At 46.4% G+C, this 7152-nt stretch overlaps 1 long non-coding RNA gene across 1 annotated transcript; it reads right to left on the minus strand.

The window, feature by feature from the left end:
* Positions 1–1498: 1498 nt before the first annotated feature.
* On the minus strand, positions 1499–4057 carry LOC123176170 (uncharacterized). Its single transcript, XR_006488390.1, has 3 exons — positions 3943–4057; positions 3708–3847; positions 1499–3592 (listed from the first exon to the last, which is right to left on the minus strand). It is a non-coding gene; the product is annotated as an uncharacterized lncRNA (long non-coding RNA).
* Between the last annotated feature and the right edge of the window lie 3095 nt (positions 4058–7152).

Below are 7152 nucleotides of genomic sequence, written 5' to 3' on the forward strand. Positions count from 1 at the left end.
TGGCGCTCCAAATGTCAGATTACGAGTTCCATCAAACCATTGAGGTTTGAACTCTGGGGTGCGCACGAAGATCTCTCCCTAGCTTGCTCTTGCAACAATCTCAAGGCCTAGCTCGCTGTTCCCAAGGAACAAGAGACATGAGGGTTTATACTGGTTCAGGCCACCGTTGTGGTGTAATACCCTACTCGAATGTGGTGTGGTGGATTGCCTCGTGGGCTGAGGATGAATCAGTACAATGGATGAACAGCCTCCTAAGGAGTGGTGTTCTTGAGATCGATGAGTTGGTGAGTCTGAGGATGGTCCAAATGATCCCTCCTACTAGGGTGGTGGCTAGTCCTATTTATAGAGGCCCTGGTCGTCTTTCCAAATGTTAGGTGGGAAGGGATCCCACAACGGCCAATTTTGAAGGGAGACAACTAGTACAAGTTATCTTGACAAAAGGCGGTTTGCGCCTGCCAAAGGCTCTAGTGGTGACGCTGCCGTGGGCTCCGTGGTGATCTCCGTCCTGCCGTCCTGCTGGTCTTGGTCTCGTTGCACCGATATGGAAACCTTTGCCTGATGCCTCGGGACTCCTCGCCTGCGCTTGCCTCTTTAGCACCGAAGAGGAAACTGGCACTCTGTGTCCGCTGGCGCCCGCCTGGCTTCGATCGTCATGGCTCAGGTCACGCGAACCTCGCGAGGTCCCCCCCCCCGCCTTGATATCTTCGCTCAGCGAGGTTGCCAGGGGCGGACCCAGGACAAAAATGACCCGGGGTCCCATGTGTATCATATATATGTGGATATCTAGTCATAATATAGATAAAAGTAACACACTTAATAGTACGTACAATATACGTAGAATACGATATGACGATGAATATAATTGGCAAAGGTCCAAAATAAAGAGTTCGCTCGAAATATTAATTGATTGCTGGAAATTTTACAGTAAATGAGAATCAAAGTGTCCAAACTATGAATAAAGTATAACCGATGATGAGAAAATGCAGCACTAGATCTTGATTGCCTGCAAATAAGAAAACACTTAGTACATATTAATTACAGTTGTGTAATAAGTAAGTTAAAACCATTACCTTTCTAAAAAGGTTTCCTGCGTTCTTTCATGGCCTCAAAGCGGTCAATTACTGCATCATTTTTAACCTTCCTCATTTCTATTTTCTCCGCATAACAAATAAGGTTGTACTTCAAGGTGTTGTCACCAAGAAGATTGCGCAAATATGTCTTCACAATTCTCATAGCTGAAAAAGATCTCTCAATTGTAGCAGTGGCAACATGCAATACCAGTGCTAGCTTCAAAAGACGATAAACCAAGGGATATACAATATGTTTCCTTATCTCCACCATTTTTTGAGAAATCTCACAAATATTACTTAAACCATAGAAGCGATCATCTACTCGGACATCAGCAATGTAAAGATGAAGGTGATGTCTAAGGTCCCTGAGTTCTCCATCATCAAAATATTTTGGATAAAGTTTGGATAGACTCATCAAATGCTATAAATTGAAATCACGAAATGATTCAATTGGACTCAAAGCCGCTGAGCAGACAAGTAGTTCAGAATTTTTCTCACTGAAGCGATTATTAAGTTCTTGAAGAAGCCAATCAATGACATCATTAAAACAATCCACTTCATAATGATTCCTATTAGTGATACCTGTTTTTTTCCATGGCTTGTTTGGATTCACATATTGGTCTTCCGTTTCCAACTTGGAAATGTCATGCTTGTCACAAAAGACATATGCTTCATGTAGGACAGAATCCCATCCATCTCTCCTTAGATCATTCGAAGAGGATTTGGTTGAATTCACACAATTAATGGCATTCACGATGTCTTGATTCTTCCATTGTAGAGCCAATGATAATGTGTTTGTGATTATCAATATAGTGGGCATAAGCTGCAAGTAGAACACAAAATCAAAAGACTGGGAATAAACAATAAGACCACATGCTTGCCTTCTATTTGTATCATCCATGTCTTCTTCTTCCACATATTCTAGCACTTTGACAATTGTAGGGAACATATCAGTCAAACTCTTAAGAGTCTTGTAGTGAGAACTCCATCGAGTGTCTCCAGGTCTTTGAAGAGCTAGTTCTTGATTTAATCATGTCCCACTTTTCAGTAGTCCCACAACCTAAAGCTTCACACACTTGTTCTTTATATCTGTCTCAAATCATGTCTTTTCTTTTTGATGATCCAGAGACAACATTCAACAAGACGGAGATCATATCAAAAAATACCAATGCATTTATGCTTACGAATAACAGCCACAACAACTAACTGAAGCTGATGTGCAAAACAATGAACATAATATGTTGTGGGGTTCTTTCTCATTATTAAGGATTGCAATCCATTGAACTCCCCTCTAACATTGCTCGCACCGTCATATCCTTGACCTCTAACTTGCTCGAAACTTAATTTACATTCTGCAAATAAGTCATCAATGGTAGACTTGAGATACTTGGAGGTCGTCTCCTTCACATGTGTAAGGCCAACTAATGTCTCTATGCCACTTCCACATTTACCAACATATCGCAATACCACTGCCATTTGCTCTTTACTAGCCACATCCCTCCACTCATCAACCAACAAAGAAAATACATCATTTCCAATTTCCTAAAGAACCTAATGCAATATTTCCTTTGCAAAACATTCAGCTATGTCCTTGTGAATCTTCGAAGAAGTCAACTGATTATTACCTAGAGCATTATGGGCCACAACTTTTCTTACAGTTGGATTCTGCTCTGTTGTGTAAGAATGAAATTCCATGAAATTGCCTTTATTGAGAGACTCCTCGGACTCATCATGGCCACGAAAAGGCAACGCTTGCTTCAGTAACACCCTTGCAACATCAATTGAGGCATTTAGTTGAGTATAATAAGGAATCCTCTCAGCATTACTTTGGTTATTTAGAGCAACATAAATGTGTTCCTTTTGTTTCTGCAAAGCATCACAATCTATTTTTGCTTGGTTGTGAGCACTATTGATGTCTCCTACATGCTCCTTCAATCTATATTTTTTATTCCAACTTGACCAACCATTTGCAACAAATGCATCATATCCATCTTCTTTCTTCTTGCGTGGTCTAAACAAGAAATAACAAAAACAATACGCTTTATGTTCAGACTCGCTATACTCAAGACATCTCTCAAACTCATCAAACCATTCCCGAACGAACCTTCTATCTCTACCACATATTTTGGTTACTTTAAAATCACCAGTACGAGGCTCACAAGGTCCATTGGCCAAGTACTTCAGTCTTACCATATCTCTCATATTCGGATGATACTCATCAATACTTCTCCTTTTACCTGGATCAAATTTAATTTGCTCTTCCCAATTGATCTCTTCTTCAACTTGAAATAAATTCCTTGTATTATTGGCAGAATTAGGTTCATATGTGGAGGCATCATTCTGTCCAGGTGGTGATGGTGGGGCTGGGACATCAAGCTGTTCATGTGGTGAGGGGACAACATTTTGTTCGACCGACAGTGGCGGGATTGAGGCATCATTCTGATTATGTTGGTGTGACGAGCCTTCATCTCACACTATGGTTCTCCTCTTTTTTGGAAACCTTTCCATAAACTGAGCTTCTCCTGCAATTTGTAATTATTTAGATAATTATTTTTTCACAAAAGGAAAAAAACTAAGAATCATGTGTATACATACATAACATGAATTGCAATTGCATAGCTGTAAAATAGAACTTACTTGACATGTTGCTACCTGGCCGGTGCTTCCAGCCATCCTAATCTCCTAGAATATTGCAGTATTCTTCTCCACTCATCCACTGACCACTACAATAGCTAATACACTCAAAATTTCTAGTCTTACCGAATAGCCCTAATTTCCTAGGGTTAGACAAACAAATTAAGAATTAGAGAATAATTTGGGAACTGATATGGAGGCAGACACACACTGCGAATTGGGGTCTCATCCAACATACCTTCACTGATTGGGTGAATTGGGGGGATCTGGTGAAGTAGATGAACAGGCGAGGGGTCGAGGGCGACGAGGCGACAGGTCACGAAGCGCATCGGCCGAGCAGCGAGTAGACGAACAGGCAAGGCGATACGTGAAGCCAGGTACTGACGTACGTATAGATGGATCGATGCCAGGGCCTGGGCTTTCACCGGGGCGTGCTATGCCAGTCGGTCAGGCCTTGTTAGCTAGTTGTGGCCATTTTGTCTATATGGGGGTGTCCCATTAGGAAATTTAGGGGTGTCCAGGCCTTTGTGGGCTCTATATGCATAAGGTAAGGTGATTTTTTACCCGGTGTCATGGGCTACCTGCTGGGTCAACATGGGCCCGCCCCTGGAGGCTGCCCCTGAGGAGGTCTTTGTGTCGTCCGCCTCGCGAGGCTTGGCCCCTCGCGAGGGTCTTGAGTGGTTGCTGCCGAAGGTGGGTCGTACCAGGCCACCGGTAGAGCCACGCCGTGGGCCGCAGGCGGGCAAGTCTATGTACCCCCGTTCCCAGGATGCCGAAAAATATCTCTAGGCACTTGAGCAGTTAGACCATGATCAAAACCTCATTTATTTCTAATAGTACTGGTGTCGGTGTCAAAACCGGCGGATCTCGGGTAGGGGGTCCCGAATTGTGCGTCTAAGGTGGATGGTAACAGGAGGCAGGGGGCACGATGTTTTACCCAGGTTCGGGCCCTCTTGATAGAGGTAAAACCCTACGTCTTGCTTGATTGTTCTTGATGATATGAGTATTACAGGAGTAGATCTACCATGAGATCAGAGAGGCTAAACCCTAGAAGCTAGCCTATGGTATGATTGTATGTTGTCCTATGGACCAAAATCCTCCGGTTTATATAGACAACGGAGGAGGCTAGGTTTACACAAGGTCGGTTACAAAGGAGGAGATATCCATATCCGTATTGCCTAGCTTGCCTTCCACGCCAAGTAGAGTCCCATCTGGACACGGGACGAAGTCTTCAATCTTGTATCTTCATAGTCCAACTGTCCGGCCAAAGGATATAGTCCGGCTGTCCGAGACCCCCTAATCCAGGACTCCCTCAGTAGCCCCTGAACCAGGCTTCAATGACGATGAGTCCGGCGCGCAATGTTGTCTTCGGCATTGCAAGGCGGGTTCCTCCTCCGAATACACCATGGAAGAGTTCGAATACAAGGATAGTGTCTGACCCTGCAAAATAAGTTCCACATACCACCGTAGAGAGAATAATACTTCCATAAATCCAATCTGCTGACATGTTTTAATAGTATGACATCACTTCATGGCCGGGTTATTATTCGAACCACTTTTCTCAACCAGCTCCGCACACATCGCGAGGCGGTTTTCTCAATACATCTTGTCAAAGCAGAGATCATGTTCCCCTTATCACGGGATTCTCATCAATACGGACGTGGGTAACCCAACCGCGCCATCAATTACGGCGCCTGGGGAATAAGCGGTTTTGCCAGGCAAGTGGGGAGACTCATCGCCTCCTCATCCCTTATAAAAGGGACAAACATCTACTTTTTTCACCCATGCCTTCTTCCTTCTCGCTTTCCCATTCCCGCACACTCGAGCTCCAGCGCCCAAGCTCGCGTTCTTCTTCTCAAACCACTCCAAGCATGTCGGGAGCAGGAGGCAAGTGGATGGTCTCCTCCATCATGGAGGAGAACATCAAAAAATTACGGGAAGCCGGATATCTGGCCGCGGATATCGCGCACCGGCTGCCCGATGCGGGGCAGATCGTCCCAATGCCCGAACCCCATGAGAGGGTAGTTTTTCTTACCCATTTCGTCTGTGGACTGGGATTTCCCATCCACCCATTTGTCCGCGGTACTATGGGCTGGATTTTCATGATCTGGCTCCCAACTTCATCCTCAACATCTTGGCGTTTATCATCGTGTGCGAGGCCTTCCTCCGCATCAGGCCCCACTTCGGCCTATGGCTGAAAACCTTTAATGTCAAACCGAAGGTGGTGAGCGGCCAGCAAGCAGAGTGCGGAGGCGCCATGATGGGCAAGATGCCTAATGTCACCTGGCTTGGGGGCACCTATGTGGATACCATAAAGGGGTGGCAATCGGGGTGGTTCTACATCACCGAGCCGCGTGACTCCAACTAGGTGGCGGCCCCCAAATTTCGATCCGGAATCCCCACGCGGCTCACCTCCTAGAAAAAGAAGGGCCTGTCCTGGGGTTCTTCAACAGAGCTAACCGGACTCCAGACCTGTATCCAGAACATGATGAACAAGAAAGTTAAACTTGTCAACGTGGTCCAGGTTATGCTCGTCCGCTGGATCCTTCCGTGCCAACGACGGGCATTCAATTTGTGGGAGTTCGACTTGGCCAAGCACCAAATGTTGCGAGAGCTCTACGACACGACGCATAAGAACGTTTGGAGGGTGTTGTTCAAGAGCGCCGAGATCCCTCCCCCTCTTACCGAAGACCGCGGACTCAGTGCAAAGCGCCATGCCGGTCCGGTAAGCATTTATATTTCTCGGGGTATTTATTTGCCCAGGTTTAGTTATGTGTAGGATCTAAGCTCCCATGTCACTAATAGGACTGGATAAAGACAACGGAGCAGCTTGATTGCCCAACCCCCCTGCCCGAAGATCCGGCAAATGCTATCTGACGAAGATTCTGATCCCGGCACCTTACAAGGTGCCAGAAAAGATGGCCAAGAACAAGGCCGCAGGGACCCGAAAGGGTCTCCGACGCAAGATGGTTCTGTCGGACTCATCATCCAATGAGTCTGACACGCACTCCTCCCACGAAAACGAGGAGGAGGAGAAAAGTTCTCCCTCCCCCAGCCGGGTGATACAAGAAAAGGAAGGCTGACCCATCCAGGGAGGCCGAAGGGTCCAAGAAGGGAAAGACCCTCCCTCCGGACTGTGCCACGACGGCCGCCGATAGTCGCGACGAGTGGCTACCCAGGGACAAGCCCCTGGCGAAATCGTAAGTGTCCGGACACCATAGTATTTCATGATACGTTTTATTGTACTGCCCTTGCTCATGGCGAACCCGATTATGTAGTCCGGCCCGAGCTTCTCTTGACGTACCCTCGTCGAAAGGCTCTTTGAGCTCGTCGGATATGAACAGCGGTTCTCCTTCGACGGCTTCCACCCCTCGCCCTACGGACAACGCCGAGGTGGTGTCTCAAGAGGCACCGTCCCAAGGGGAGGCGGTCTTGGGGGCGCCTCACG

The sequence above is a fragment of the Triticum aestivum genome, unplaced genomic scaffold, assembly GCF_018294505.1.
Source record: "Triticum aestivum cultivar Chinese Spring unplaced genomic scaffold, IWGSC CS RefSeq v2.1 scaffold41961, whole genome shotgun sequence".
NCBI classification, from domain to species: Eukaryota; Viridiplantae; Streptophyta; class Magnoliopsida; order Poales; family Poaceae; genus Triticum; species Triticum aestivum.